We start from the raw sequence: 17,470 nt of genomic DNA, 5'->3' as shown, positions 1-17,470 counted from the left end.
CGGTACAGCATTGAATGGACTAGAAGCAAAATATCTATTTAAACTCGAAGTCAAATCTGAGTTACTAAGCCTTGTTTGGAAGATCAGGGTTGTCTTAATGTCACATTAATATGGCTAGACTGCTTCTATGGTCTATGATCACTTGAATGCTTAGCCTCAGTGTTGAAGTCCCAGCCATTCTGGGTTTTGACTTACCTGGGCAGAACAAAAGAAGGTTTTACTGGTCATAGTAGAAGAGATATATCGAGTGAGATTCGGCTCACCTAACTTCAGAAAACTTTCCTCATCAAAAGATTAGATGTCTAGTCATGACTTTTTCTATAATCAATGCAGAGAATAATTTTCATCTCGTCTCTGGAGATACTGTTGACCATAAAATGAGGGAACTGATCTAGAGGGAACTTGGATTTCTGGTTATATGGGACTCTTGTCCCTTGTTAAGGTTGCAGGGACATGACAAAGCTGTTGAACAGACTATGTGAAGCTACTGGACTTGATCTGAGAAATTGCTGGATGTGATAAATAACAGTGCAAGAAGTAGAGAAGAGTTAGATTGCTTCAGGAAGGAAGGATGGACAGATGGTTACAGAAGGTTATGTAATAAACAGTCAAATATCACAGATAATTGGAGAGGATTACTGGGGACATCTTGGTCCACTCAAACCAAACATGTTGTCTGACCATATACATAAATCAAACCTTCTTCTGCAGTCATGAGTACAAGAAGGATGGGATGAGATTAGGATAGGATAGGACAGGACAGGACAGGATGAGTGATTTCCCAGGACTGATACAGATCAAATATCCTTGCTAAAAAATGGGAATCCATTGGTTGTCTCTTTTTCCCTGACACAAGATATATATAGTATTATATACATAGAAGCAAACAGCTTGAAAGGGATCTATCCTTGAGTATAGGCCCTCACAATATATATCCCTCTTTGATTATGTTTCTGTCCTGAGAACCTAAAATCCTCCTCTTTCATGAACATATAGGACAACTAAGTCCAAATATCTTATATCAGCCACAAAATTTAAATTTGCACCAGCAAACTAAATAATTCTAAGGTCTGTTCTCTGGCCAACCTGAGGATCTGGTCATTTCCTTACTCTTAAATCCTCATAGCCTGCATCTAACCTGCTTGTTAGGAAGTTATAGGCCAACACCAAAACATGAGCTGTTCTTGGGAATTGTTCAAATACTGCTAGTTTTCCCTAAACAAAACTGTACCAGGGACCATAATCAGTTTTGGTGTCTGAATCTAAGCCCTGGAACTATTTATTTGTTACAACAGATGCAATCAAAGAAGTGAGTCTATTGAAACAAAGTCATTGATTTTATTTAAAGAATTTCAACCTGGTACTTAACTTTTAATTCAATCCAAAACAACTCTTGTGTGTTTTTTTAATCTTTGTTTGTTTGTTTTCAAAATTCTTTATTGACCTGCACTCAATCACCAAAGACAGAAAGAAAGAGCAGACTACTTGGTTTAGCCACAGTAATCATCATGATATGATAAAAGGAAGAATTAATAGGGAAGGTAGGAGGGCTTCCACTGCCTTTTGATTTGTTTTATGCCAAAATCATCACCCTGAAATCACTTAGTAACATGGTTTTTATGATGTCTCATATTTCATCCCTAATTATTTCTCATCTTCTCCAATCTGACTGAAATAAAACCTCAAAAATTGGCTTCAGCAGGGCACAGTCTGGTAGGAAGAGTACACTATAAATACAGTGTAGAAAGATATAGCTGTTGCTTTTATTTGACAACCTAACTGTTCCCCAAGCACTCATCCACCAGCCTTATAAAAGGAAATGTAGTTACTGAGGTCCAAATTCACCGTTGGCTTAAGTGTGTGCAATTCCACTGAAGTCAACACAATTGTATCTGTTTACTTTCATGGTGAATTGGGACCCAGACCTTTACTGAAGTAATAAAAGGTCAGTCAAACATACAGGCAAGAGACCAACTTATTGTTTAAATGAAAGCTGTGGCTTTGCTCAAAGTTTTTGACATAGATGATAGCATCAGTTAACAAATGAGATGAAGAGGTTGTGAAAGAATAAGCATGGTAGTATATGAGTGATTTACATAAGTTTATGGACATATTAAGTTAGCTGAGCTATGATAAATACTTTATTTTTTTCACCACCTCTAAAAATGCAGAGAAGCATGTCTTAGCTTATCTTAAATAGCAAGACTGAGTACCTTTTCAGTAAACATACAATATTTGCCACTGAAGACAAAATGAGTCTGATACAAAATAGTTTCGTACACTTATGTTTCATTCTCTCTGAAGACGTTAAGTTTTGTCAGTAGGACTTAAAGTCTCACTTGGTTCATGAAAACGACAAAATTCATCTTACAGTCACTCAGTTGTTTTGGGGAAGCTCATACAGTATCTTCAGCTTTACCCCACCAAACATGTCTAAGATAGCAGGAGTTGTAATATATAACTAGAGAAAAGGATGAGTCTTACTAAATGGACTTTATTTGATCTCAAGGTTAGAATCTCATTTACCCATATTACCATACTACATGGGAACATAATGGGAGATCTTTTAGGATTCATATTATCTACATTGAATGTGCAGTTAGGAAACTAGTTTAAATAGGTAAGATTAAACCTAGGCTCCTCCTACAGTCGATGGAGGCTGTATAATTATTAAAAGTGATTACCATCCTGACAGTAATTCTCTACAGCAAAGAGATGTATGTGTTACCTGTAGCACAAATAGAAGATGTGCATGCAGGGGGACATTGGAGGGCAATATGGGAAGGAACCTACAGTCAAGAGAAAGATACCGGTAAGAACAGTGTTGATAATCTCACAGAATCACAGAATTTCTAGGTTGGAAGAGACCTCAAGATCATCGAGTCCAACCTCTGACCTAACACTAACAGTCCCCACTAAACCATATCCCTAAGCTCTACATCTAAACGTCTTTTGAAGACTTCCAGGGATGGTGACTCCACCACCTCCCTGGGCAGCCTGTTCCAATGACTAACAACCCTTTTGGTATAGAAGTTCTTCCTAACATCCAACCTAAAACTCTCCTGGTGCAACTTTAGCCCATTCCCCCTCGTCCTGTCACCAGGCACGTGGGAGAACAGGCCAACCCCCACCTCACTACAGCCTCCTTTAAGGTACCTGTAGCCTGCTTTTCTCCAGGCTGAACAATCCCAGCTCCCTCAGCCACTCCTCGTAGGACTTGTTCTCCAGACCCCTCACCAGCTTTGTTGCCCTTCTCTGGACTCGCTCAAGCACCTCGATGTCCTTCTTGTAGCGAGGGGCCCAAAACTGAACACAGTACTTGAGGTGTGGCCTCACCAGAGCTGAGTACAGGGGGACAATCACTTGCCCCTGCGGCCACACTGCTTCTTATACAAGCCAGGATGCCGTTGGTCTAAATACACTACAACGCAAGCTTAGAGAAGTGAACCTACAGCAGCGTTATTAAGTGTCTAACTCACACTTCTAGATCTTAGCTTAAGACACCAGAAGGTGTTACATGAAAAAAATGCCAACCATATAACACAAGAAAACAACAAGAACACAAACAAAACAGCAATGAAACTTTCAGAATATATCTAACTTATTTATTTATCAATTAAAAATGTTGTATACAGATTGAAGAAAACAGATTGGATTCTTTCAAAAGCTAGATGAGTAGAGACAATAGTTGACAATGGCTAGTATACCTACTAATCTCAGTTGCCCTGGTCATATAATAGCAATGATGACAACAGAAAGATCTTACACAATTTTGAGAAAACCCCAAGGCGAATTCCTTCTTTGCAGAGAAGGTACGTTTAGCTGGCAAAATTAAGACAAAAAAAGGGGGCCTCCCAGCATGGGGAAGAAATCTCTTCTTCAGTTTCTCAGGTTAGCACTTCATCTGCTAGACCATGTAATTTATTTATTCCTGACTATTTCTGTTAACTCTGTGTTCTTGATACACAGATATTATTGCTCCATGGTTTAGTCTGTTGACTTTACCTTTTGTGTTCATAAACAAATGCATCAACATCTATAGTAGTAAGTGAAAAGGGACAGGAACAGGTATCTAGCCTGAAAGCCAGATGGCACAGTGTAGCTTATATCAATGGCTAAACTCTCTTATGTCCAAGCAGGTTGCTGCATGCAACCTGGCTGTTGGGAACAGCCCTTGGATTGCGCCATCTTTGACCCATGCACTAACTGGAGAAGTTCCAGTTGGCCTAAGCCATAAACCAAGCAAACAGTTTAACAGTATGGCTGACCTAATTGCAAGTCATGAGCCCATGTTCTGGCCTTTTTGAGTTTGATCTTTGCCTTAATTTATTTGCTACATAAAGATGTAGCTGATGTGTTAAACCAGTGAGGAAATCATTTCAGTCTAGGACATTAACATTCTTAATTTTAACACATTAAGATAGAGGCTGCTCCTGAGAGGCAAAGTGTTATTTTATGACATTTTTCATTTTCAAGATTCAGGTACAATATGTAAAAATAGGCATAGAAAATAGGGCTCTGACTAGACCTCAGGAGATCATTTAGTCCATCTTTCTTCCCCAAGGCAGGATCTTCTATATCAAACTGTTTATGGAATATGTTTGTTTAACCTACTCTTAAAATCTTCCACTGATGGAGATTCTACCACCTCCCCAGGCAGTGCTAGCGTGTACTTCGAAAGTTTACTTAATGACTGACTTAAGTTTTCCTTGCTGCAGTTTAAGACCATTGCTACCCATCCTTTTCCCAGTGGGCACAGAGAACAAGTTATTTGCTTCATCTCCAGAGCAAACTTTTCTCTATCTGCAGCCTTTTGTCCTCTCTCCCTTCTGTTTTCTTTACTCATAAGATTAATAATGACTTAAAATAAGTATAAAATATTTAATATGCACACTAATTCCATAAACATTATATTAAACAAGATATTTGTAAAGGTAAAAAATGCATATATGAGATTTTGCAGCAGTGTGCTTGTTTAAATGCATTCTCTATTTTGATTTTCAGCTGGCAGCTGTTTCGGTCATGGGGGTTTCTTTGCATCTTTTTAAATATCCAGGTCAATCTGTCTTTTCCTCTAACCCTTAAGGAGTTAAGTCCCTGGCTGATAATTCCCCTTGCAAGTCAGATCCATCATTACAAACAGAATCTTTACAAGAGGACATATTTCATTTTTTAACTGGAGCATATCTAATGATCCGGGGGAAAGCCCTGTCTCGTAACATTTGATCTAGTCTCAGACAAGAGGAGCAAGGTGGCATCAGCCTCTTCCTATTTAGTCATGAGCCAGGGAACTGCACCAGTATACAAGTGACATGCAGAACACATGCATCAAAGTAGCAGCTCAATCTGTACTGCAAATAACACTCTTTCATGTCTCAGCATGGTTGCTGGCCCTGAGCTGTAGTTCCAGTAATTGACATAGTTGCCCAATGCTAGAAAACAAACTCGAAAACTATTCTCATTAGACGTCCCCCTGGTTTGCTGCTCCGTTATTGTAAAACCCAAACACTGAGCTTCCTACCAGCGTGGCTCTGTTTTTAATTAGTTCTGATGGCACTGGGCGACGCGCCAAGGAAAAAAATGAACTTCCTGCGATTGAGGCTTGTTGCTCAGTATGTTGCTTCCTCCACACAGAGATTGTTTTCACAACATTTTCTGAAAGGGAGCTACTGACAGAAATAATACAAGTTTTTACTGCTTTTGATTTTTTTATTCTCCCTTCCATGCTTATAAAAGGCAGCACAAAGTCAAGGATCCTTTAAGTTACTGTGCCATTATTCTGCTTTTGTGTGACTTGGCTGATTAAAGACATCCTAGCAGACTAATTTTTTAATAGAATAAGCACAGACTCCTGTTAAAAAATTTAATACTGAGGACTTTCAAGTGTTTTAAATTAATTTGGATATGTGCAGGCATGGGGTGGGGAGGGAGTTGATGCTTACATTTAACAGCAGAAGCTTTCACAGTGTGGGTATAAATGAGTGAAATGTCAGATGAATGTGATTCAAAATAGAGTGCTAGTATGGAGAACTGACCAGTGATGAGGTATTCAGTGTCTTAGCAATCTTCTTCATTTCTTTTTATGAGGCTTCTCAAGTTGATTCCTTATGAAACAAGGCTTAAATACAATTTCATTCCAGGGAGTGCTGTGTGTGATACAGACTCAGACACCTACATTTAGGTGCCTGTAGTGAGTGTGTCTGCATTTGCACTGGCTCTGATTTGAGTCAGAGCCTTTGAAGATCCAATTGATACCATCAGTGGAGTGACCAAATGCACGTAGGTATACCTAGTGTGAGTTTAGCTTCCTAACTACAGACCTATATAGAAATAATCATGTACCTTTGGGTGTGTTGAACTGATCTCCAGTTTCCTACTGATAACACATGAAAGGCCTGATTTAGATGTTCACACATGTACTAAGTGTCATCACAGCTCACATCCAGAAGGGCATATGTCTCCTGGTAGGTCTGGTGATATATCTGCGAGTCCCACATGGATGTCTCATAGATCCTTGTGTCTCAGATGGCACTAAAAAACTATGTCAAGTTAAACTGAATTAAGCTTTAGATTTCATTGACTATAATGAGAGCTTAGGCACCAGGTACAGATACAAATTTCCACATTGCAGTCATCAAAATTAGGCAGTTGAACCGGGGGAGGAATCTCCCCTGCCATGCGACATTCCCTGGATGAATGCTACTCTATTTGATACACAGGTAGGTGTCTCACAGCTAATTCTGTGCTTTACAAATTTCATTTTAAAAGATGGTTTGGGAGAAAAAAAACAATAAACTCAGCCTGAAAACTTCTGAACCCAGTTTGTATGGTTGAATGCAAGCTGTGACAGCCTGCTGCTAAACTATTTTGTGGCAGTCTCATTTGTATAGGTATATCTAGAGATAAAAGATCCATCCAATTCAATTATAATGTCAGTCAAGTCAAAGACAAAATACTAAGTCTGTTTTCTGCTGTCACTGGGTTTCTAGCATTATTTGTTTTACATTTTAAAATAAGAGCATGAAGTGCATCAAGACACATAACAAGTATATAATACCCTTGTGGCATTTGTGCACACAAGATGGCAGATTTCAAAAGTGACCAGCTCCTGCGGTGGCATTCAATGGCTTTGGTAGACTGTGTGAATAACTGGATGTTAACAACTGGGCACTAAACAGGATGGGTGATCTTAAGACTATTCTCTAGTTCTGTTATTTATTTATTTTTCTAATGTAAAGATTCAGTCTTTTCAAACTACATCTATGGATAAACACTGTTACTGTCACTTGAAGTAGATCGTCTTCGTTTAAAAATATTGAGAGGTAGAAAAATCCACTGACAACTATCACATACTAAGACTCAGCATTTTCAGAGTCACAGATCACCAGGAGACAGAATAAATGCCTAGAAGACTTTGCCATAGACTTGCTATTTTATACAATTTCTTAGGCACCCTTTGTGGAGATCAGGCACAGGATATTTGACCCAAGAGACCCATTTTGCATTCAACCCATAATGAACTGACCTATTCCTCATATTCTTCTGTGGGGATCCTTCCATGCTTTTTTTTTTTTTTTTTTGAGCAATGGCAGCTGTGACAAAGAGAAATGATGTTTCTGTGTTGCCTTTGGTTATCCTCAAAGGGCTGCCAGTCAGGATATTTTTAAAGTTCTCTATCATCTCGGACTGCTTTTGGATTATGAAGAACCTTATGAAGATAGATTTGAGAGAGATTCCACATGCAGATATTTATGTGCTTAAACACTTCAGGGTCTACAAGCACCCAAACAATATCTAAGGTTGAGTAAAAAAAAAAAAAAAAAAGTTAAAAAGTTTTAAGGCATGTAGCAACTGTCCCCATAACAGGAAACATGGATATGGGAAATACAGAGTAACCATCTCCTCAGAAAAAAATGTTCCTTTGATTGTACAGAGCCAAGTATTCCTCAAGCAGTTCCCAAATCTTATGCCTTGCTATGCCTTTGGGCTACTATTCTCTTGTGTTTATATATTTCCAGTATGCTTGAGAAGGCACATTCTGTTGACTTCTTATGTATTTTGACGCAGATTGGTGCCCACACTAAATAAGCTAAAAGAAGAAGTATAAAAAATTCTCCCTTTCATAATGACAGAGGCTACAGAAGCACTTGAGACTTAGCCTTCTTCAAAACCCATTGATCTCATTAATGCTAGACATGAAGTGTGTTTTTTGCTTTTTGTTTTTTGTTTTGTAAAGTTTATATAGTCTGTACTAGTCTGATAGGTCTGTACTGTCTCTTACACCCCCAGAGTCACGTTTGCCTTTCATCCCTCTGTTTTGTCCAAAGCACAGCCTTTGGACCCTGTACATGTATTCACCAGTGTGATAGCTTCTTATACGTGTAGCTGACCAGCTTTTCTTAAGATTCTCCAAGGGCAACCCTGTGTGTTGGGGACAGGCAGAGATCAAACAAGGGTCAAAGCAGTGCCAAATTTAGGGCAAGGTGTGTTTGTGTGTGCATTTTTGTCTGGTAGTTTGGTTTGGTCTGTTTGTTGTTTTTTGTTTTTTTTTTGTTTGTTTGTTTGTTTGTTTGTTTGTTTTTTTAGAATACAATGAAATGCTTATTCCTGAGGACTGTTCTGATGGAGCTTGACTAAAGCAAAGTAGTAAAACAAAATGCAATTAATCTAGTTCTATAACCCTGTGGTCTAGTTGTATGGTCTATTCATGCCAATACTACTACATCTTTTTGATCTTCAAAAAAGTGTAGCTGCACTGACTCTAACTTTTCAGATTTCATTCCCTGGCCCTGTTATTTTTTAAGCTATGTCTAGGTATAATATGTTGGGAGATCACTGGCTGGCATGGCAAAGACCATTTTTATGCTGTGTCTGTATAGATAACTCTGTTCCGGGGCCTGGGAATGTTCTTTGGCACACTTTACTAAGATTGAAGCAGCCTAAGAGACTAGATATGTTTAACTTAGGTCATCAAACAGGTCTGCAACGTCTCTCTGGGGAGATAAGAATCATGGATCAGATACCTTGGGAAAACTGTAAATTCTGTTCAAACCTGAAATCCTGACCGATAAAATATTTGAATTACCTTCTTTAAGAGAGGAGGTTCATTCCATTTTCTCAGTCAGTTTCTTGTCCAAATTGTTCTGGTTATTTTTCTTGCTTATTAAATATCCATGCAAGTTTGATTTTGAACATGTTTTCTTAACTCTGTCTTAACAGAGTATCTGGGGAAAAGGACTGGGTATCTCAATTGCCAGTTATTTCACATCAATTGAAGTCAAAGGCAACCACGGTTTTGAAGACTAACTTATTGAACTCCAAAGTACATTTGTTTATAGCACAAATTGAGGGATAAAACATATTCCTAAACATGGTTTCACCTACCATTCTTATATAAAACCATGAGTTCAATTCTCAGTCACTCTCCTGGAGGAAATTTTGAGATCTCAAAATCACAGAACTGTTGCAACTGGAAAGCAGCTCTGGAGATTGTCTTGTCCAATATCTCAGTTCAAGCAGTAACCCATAGCAGGTTGCATATTAACAAAAACATGTTGAAGCTAGATGGCTGTGGTTTGGAACAGTAATGGGACTCTTCTTACTGCCATTTAAGATCCAGACCAAGTCTTTTAGAAACGTGTCATGAATTTCATAGAGTGATGAGACTGCATTTGTATGTACCACCAGTATGTCAGCTTATATTGGCACAGGTACCTACATATAACTAAACTTGTTCATGGCAGTTGCTCTTTTCTTGGTTTCATGGATTTATTGACAAGAGTAAGAAATCTGTGTAGAGCTGAAAAATATAAGCCTTACCTGAGGGTTAAAAAAAAAAAAAAAAAAAAAATGTAAATGTAGACTAAGCAGGATACATTATTTATTTCAAAATCTGCTAGGGCTCATGTATGAGAAGCTGAACTGAGCTCAAAGGGTTCACAGAATAGCTGATGTTGGAAGGGGCATCTCAGATGATCTAGTCCAACACCCTTACACAGAGCATGGTCATCCTGAGCAAGTTGCTCTGGGTCATGTCCAGTCAGCTTTTGAGTATCTTCAGGGATGAGTACTCCTCCACATTTCTGGGCAACCTGATCCAGAGTTCAAACAAATTCACAGTAAAAAAAAAAAAAAAAAAAAAAAAAAAAAAAAAACAGGAGCCTTCTCTTTTCCAGTCTGAACAATCCTGGTCTCTCATCCTTTCCTAGTATGTCAGATGCTCCAAATCATCTCTTTGTGGTCCTTTGCTGGATTCACTCTAATATGTCCATGTCTATCTTGCACTGGGGAGACCAGAACTGGCCACAATACACCAAATGTACCTTGACAGATCTGACCTGTTGGCAGTGTTCCTCCTAATGCTGTCCAGGATGCTATTGTTCACCTTTGTAGTGAGGGCACATTGTTGACTTATGTTCAACTTCTCCACTAGGACACCCAAGTCCCTCTCTGCAATTCTGCTTTCCAGCTGTATTATCCCTAGCCTGTATTGGTTCACGGAGTCATTCCTCCCCAGAGGCAGGATCTGGCATTCCTACTGTTGAAATTCAGGAGGTTTCTGTCAACACATTTTTCTAGTCTTTTCAAAGTCCCCTTGAATAGCAGCACACTCATCTGTTGTAGCAGCCACTCCTCCCACTTTTATGTAATTTATTAATATGTTAAGGGTGAACTCACCCCTATCATTCATATCATTAAGGAAGAGGTTACATGGTTTTGGCCCCAGTACTGACCCCTCAGCAACCCTCTAGTTATTGGCCACCAGCTTTGTCTCATCACAAGTTTCTAAGCATTTCAGTTCAACCACTTTCCAGTATACCTCCCTGTCCATTTATCTACTCTGTGCTTAATCAGCTTGTCTATGAGAATACAGCTCACCCATCCATCAGCCTAGCTCCTTTGAGACTTTAAACAGAAGTTTATGTCCTACTATGTCCCATGCTTACACCCTGAGTTTGGTCTAAAGCTGAAATCCAGGTAGAGGTGGGATGGGAAGGATCAAAAACTTGGTCTGCTGTGCAGAACTCAGACTTTAAACTCCTTTTCTCTCCCTGATTATCCTTGGCCATTATTTACTTCATGTTTTGAAATATTACCTGGGCTGCACCTAAAATGTGGCTCCATTCAAGGATCATCCACATTGTCATTTCTTTTTAATAGTTTTTTAAAGAAAAACACTTTTCAACGACAGCAATCCAATCTAAAATCATTGATGACTCTCTAATTAAAAGCTGGTGTCTTTGTTTGATTTTGTTTTTCCATGTCTAAGCTTTGGCTTTCTCCCCTACAAAACTTTCACAGGAACACCCTTTCAAATCACTCTTTTTTGTCCTAATCCTTCAAGGGCTTTGCCAATTTTTTTTATTTTTTTTTTTTTTCTCATGGCACTTCAGATGCCTAAATCCAAACAATGAGTAATGATTTCAGACTCCTTTTCAAAATCTGTATTTGCAAATGACTTTACATATCAGGTAACAGGAGCTATATAGGTTGGCTTAATCAGCAAGAATCCCCCTGAATGATAGAGGTATAGAGTCCAGCCCTTCAGACCAGAGCACTCATATTTAGCTTACACATTTGAAGACCGCGCAGGTCACAATCTTCAGTGCTGAAATTCCAAAGCAGGCACTGGAGTTACACAAGGGATTAATTTGATTCTGTATTTAGATTAACAGTACTCATATAAATACTAAATTAGAGCTGATGTCAATCTTTTATGCTAATTGCTAGTTAGACCCTGTACAAAGACACGCTTTGCTTGGACCACTTTTCTAAGATTGCTATCTATCCACTGTGGAGAGATTTACGCATTTGCTTTCCATTAGCATTAATAGGAGCTGTCCACATAAATCACTCATCGCCAGCAAGAAAAGATAAAGTCCTACTAAGTTCAGAGAACACAGGCTTTCCAAATTGAAAAATCTATTAATAATAAAAAACCTACAATGTAAATATCTGACATCTGAGCTGCATAGTAACACTGTGATATGAAATAAAGTAGTCCATGAAGTGATCGCTTCAAGGGGTAGAACTGCATGGTTATTTTCAAACCTTTTCAAAAAACTCATATAACTCTTATGGTATTGGTGGGACCATAAATAAAGCAAATAGCTGCAGAGGAAGGAAGAGGAGCAGGAACATAGTAATTTCAATTGTGTTTTTGTTGTTGTTTTTGTTGTTGTTTTTGTTTTTGTTTTTTTTTCCGTGATATAGTGACAGATCCAATTAAAACTCTTGTTATATGTTCAGAGAGGACAAAGATTGTTAGAAATAATAGAAAAAAAAATCTCTTAGCTAATCCAGATGTAACTGGGCATCAGATCATTTGGGCTAAGAAGTTAAAGGTATCCAGATGCAATGCTTGCTGCTTTGCTCCTTGTTGCTGTTCATTATAAAAATTGATGTAATTTATCTCACTAGGCCAGGGAAACACACAGATCATTGGCCGGGACTCCCTAGTGCTTGGCACTGGGCCAGTCATGATTATGATCTGTGCAACTGTATGACATGATGATATATAAAAAATAAAAGCAGAAGTGTTTTTCCCTTTCTGGTGGTGTAAATCCGTATGGATTCCAGCCAGCTTTCCACAAAGTAACACTGGATAATCAAAAATAACCAAGTTTCATTGATCAAATTGTTATTATTTAATATCTTACATAGCACTAATTACCATTTGTTAAAGTAAGGTTATAAAAAACTGGTCACAATCTTTGTCTGTATTTCAACATTTGTACACACATCTATTGTTTTGTGTTTCCTTCTACTCCAAAAAGAACTGAGCATTAATTACACGTCATCATTACAACACTGAGCCATTGAAAGTCACCTATTAGAAAGCAAATTTGATACAATATTTTGTTTTGCAATTAATGCTTAATCACTTTACACTAATGAAACCACATGATTGCATTGTGTGAATATCTTTGTGTGATAGAGAAGAAAAACAATTCTTCAGAAAACACAATTTTGTTAAATTAAAATATCTCATTGGAATATATCTATTTAAATGGCTATTTTTGAGTTTCACAGGTTAGTGTTTAACAGAATTATTTTGTTTTTCTAACAAGGAACCCATAGATCTGGCTTTCTGATTCTACAGTGCTCACAGTTTATATTTGATTTAATTTGAAAACATCCCAGTTAAGCTTCTACCATGACCCCAAGAACATGTGGTAGAACCTGACCCTCCTCTTAGGAAAAAAAATAAAAATCCTTAAACAAATAAAAACTGCAGAAACCACTGAATCTCCTGGAAAGCTGTATTAATGGATCAGCTGGAGTTCTCAGGTAAAGATCTGAGATTTCAGTTTATCCAGCCACAAGACCACTGGATCTCATGTCTCTGTTCCTTTGTTACATTAAAAAGCCTTCATGTATGGCAGGTAATTCCCTGGTTAAGTAACCCAGATTGTGCTGATGAACTGATGATCTTCATGAACCTATATACTTCATTTGGGGTTTGGCCAAGGTTTTACCACTGGCACAGATTATTAGGTGAAGAGTAACAATTCCTCTCTCTTAAGGAACACTGTTTCAGCCAAAGGTTACATTGATTTTGGCTGCCATAGAGCAACATCTTTCCAATTTATCAAATGCCTGATAAGCTTGTATTCATGCTCAGTACAAACAACCATTGAATTTATTTGGGAAGTTGGTTTGAAGGAAACAACCGTAAGTAATAGAGATAACTTAAAAATACTTGAACACCTGCATGAATGGAGGAAAAGGGTGGGAGTGAAGTGTTGCACTTGGCAGGCAAATAAGCAAAACAGTCTGAAAACTAGTAAAATGCCTAGGAATTGTGACATGCATCTGAATATGCTGCTGAATTGTATTCATTTTCTTTTTAGGGTTGTCAGCCTTGGGATAAGACCCTCACAGATGAAGTAGCACTTGTTTCATTTCTGTTCAGGACCTATCACAAGGAAGGAAATACAGACAGACATACAGAAAGGTAGATACTAAGAACATCTTTGTGGTCTCATTTATAACACAGTACCTTAATGATCTCTGTATCACAGTGACAGCATGCAGAGCCCAATGTGCGATTTCCATGGATGAAAAAAAAAAAAAAGGTAAAGAGGCCACAATGCAAATATAAAGAACATGAAACTATTCCTCATCTATACAGAAATGCATGAATGAGTTTCTGGTGATAATACTTTAATTAGGAAGCTTTTTTTGTTATAGGCACAGGTCATTCTGAGAGTGCACAAAAAGATCCAGTGGAACAAAAATTATAAAAATAATGATTAGAATGAATATTCTGTAACAGAGGCTGACAAAGAAAAAGAAACCATTGTTCCTGTGAGCACTAAAAATAACAATAGAAAGAACATGTAGAAAAAGTGTTAAATTGGTATTTTACATGTAAACACTTTCAATCAACAACATTAAGACTCCCCATTAAAAAAAATAAATAAATAAACTACAAAATGTAGTGATTACATAGATACATACATATCTAGGTAGACAGATGCAATGAAAGAAGAGATACTGTGATTAAAGAGAAAAATCAAAAAAGAACGGAAATGGCTGATTCTTTCTTTGTGACATATTTTCTCTCTCATCCTTGCATATTTGCATTAAAGTGATTGTGAATAATGTACATTTGACCAGTGCTGTCTGCGGAACTAATGCCTATTAAAGTGATGGGAAGTAGCATATGTTGTGCCTTGGGCAGAGAAAGTCCAATCACCCCCACTGTGTGCAAGTCTCCAACTAAAATGCAGGACAGCCTGGGTTTTATCCTAAATGAACCCAGCAGGGAGAAACAGGACATAGTCCCTCATTCCACATTTAAGCTTCTAAACTAAGGTTTAAAGAGTCAGATTCAGAAAAAAGGAACTGTAACATCCATCATTTAATTTACACTTGGCGCTAATGTTATTTTATCTTTTGCTGGTACTATCACTGTGAAGAAAAGCATTAAAACAGGAAAAGTGGATGTGTATTCAGTTGTTTCAAGAACTGAGATGCATTTACTTTATTGGCACCAAAAGAAAGAAGAAAAAAAATTTTAAAAAAAGGAAAAAAAAAAAAGGAAAAAAAAAAAAAAGAAAAAAAAAAAAAAAAACTCTCCACGGCTCCACTCCTGTTATTCTTTCATATTTTCTGCCAGTGCACAATTTTGTCAGTAATTGCAAAATGGTTTGGGTTTGTTTGGTTTCACTTTTATGTTCTTGCACTGTACTAGAAATGTTCTGCTATTTGAACAGTTTGTAAAGCTTTTTGAGTTGTATTACATAATCTTTCCAATGACCTCGAGCATCAAGTTCAGATCTAAAGCAGTCTTTCTTCTACCTGTGTGAACTTGATAGTTGGAAAAAAAAAAAAAAAAGGCAATTATAGAACTGTATGAGAATAACAAATTTAGCTGAACTAAGGAAATAAATTTTGCCGAATTGTCATGTTTAGATCTGCAGTGATGACTTTTGTTTCATTACCTTCAGCACTGAAAAAAGGGGAGGGGGCAGGGGAGGAAGGGAAAGGAGGCTTTTTTTCTTCTTTTTTTTTTTTCTTTTTTTTTTTTAATATATGGTATTTATAGGAGGAATTTATTTCCATTTCCAGTAAATTTTCCATCTTAAATAGAACTACATGTATATCTCTTAGTGATGTGGAAAAACATTTGCTGCCAATGTAAATCAGGAATAACTGCAGTGAAATAAATGGATTGGCACAGAATCTTACTTACAGTGGTGCAAGTTCTGAATATCCCACTGACTTGACATTAGTGAATAGAAGGGAGACTGAAATTTCTTCTTTTTTTTTTTTTAGCAGAAAAGTAAACTATATGTGTATAGTTAATTTAATGTGTAATCTTGAATGCAGATTTTAGTATGTTTTGAACATTTTTTTATATATATTTTTTTTTTCTGCAGAAGTTTCAGAGTTAATACTTTCAATTATTTTTTGTAGTCTCAACTAAAACTTCAGAAGCCAGCAAGAATCCCCTTTTTTGAAGCTATCAGTGAAATTCCAATCCAGCTGTTGTCTGAAATTCAGGCACATCCAAGCTCCAAAATACTAAACATTGGGGTTCTCATTTGTACTTCTATTCAGTTACTGTAGGTAGGAAATATCACCATTTTTTTCCCGTTTATTACTCACGTTATTTAATTTTAAAAGGTAAATAGGGGGAGAGAGAGTGGGGGAGAAAAAGAGAATGTATTGTTGAGAAAATTAAAATAGGTTATTCCCATTAACAGAGCTTAAAATACATGATTAGACTTCCATCGTTTTCCTCACTGTTGCCTAGAAAATCCAGACTGGCTTTGGAGGAATTATTTTAGTTTCTATTTCCTTTTTCCTATCTCCCTTGAATAATTCCTTAACACCAACCATAATAACAGTGCTATTAAATACTCAAATACCGCAGGTAGATTCCACCACAGTATTCTGCATCCACGCACTGTGCCTCATCACTGTTTTAAGCCACTCTAAGCACAGATAGCCACAAAAATTGGGAGCCTCACCCAGGGCGATCCTGCTCTGTCCCTTTCTCTGCTGTTATCATTTGGGACTGTACAACCTCACAATGAGCTGGATCTCCAGACTGATCTTGCTGAAGAGGAAGAGGAGAGGGAGAGGCAAATCATGTGGTGACTGCTCAATGTGATAAAAATAGGAAATAATGATGCCGGCATGAGAGAAAGGAGGAAAATATGTGGGTATGGGAGTGTGTAAGCAGAGGGTCATCATAATATAATCCTTCCAGCAGACCACTTTGATCACGTAAGAGTAATTGGGAGATTGCAGCTGTAATAACTGATCATTTTACTCAAAAATCTGTCAGTATGAACAGATAAAGAAAAAGTACTGGTTTCCCCTTAAAAAGGAACTGAAACACGGGCTGACCTGGAGGTTGGGTTCAGTTCAAGATTAAGCCATTCAGCTTTGATGACTACATACAGGTGTCTAAACAAGCAGAGGAGGTGTTTCTGCTCTCATTGTCAGTAAAGATATAATCAATACAGTCAGTAGAGCCATTCCAGGATCATTTTGCCAACTGGCAATATCTGTCCACGTGCATGCTTTGAACTCTTGTACCTTCAAAAATGAGACAGACACATCTTGACTCCCTGGTTGGAACAATCTTTGGTCTGTGCAAATTCATCTGAGCCCTAGAAGATTTCCCAAGAAAATTAGCTGGCTTACTCAAAACCATGCTAGAGTCCTGGGCCTTGGCACTGTTTTATTTCCTAGAATAGATGTTAGAATCACAGAATGGTTTGGTCTGGAAGAGAGCTTAAAGGTCATCTAATTCCAACCCCTCAATGGACCAAGTTGCTCAGAGCCCTATCCAACCTGGCCTTAAACTCTTCCAGGCACGGGACATCCATAATCTCTCTGGGCAGCTTGTGCCTCTTTATCCTCACAGTAAAGAATCTATTCCTTATAACTGATCTAAATATACTTTTTCTTTTTTCTTTTTTTTTTTTTTTTTTTCAGTTTAAAACAATTC

The sequence above is a fragment of the Anas acuta genome, chromosome 3, assembly GCF_963932015.1.
Source record: "Anas acuta chromosome 3, bAnaAcu1.1, whole genome shotgun sequence".
Lineage (NCBI taxonomy): Eukaryota > Metazoa > Chordata > Aves > Anseriformes > Anatidae > Anas > Anas acuta.
Note: the sequence above shows the minus strand (reverse complement) of the source record.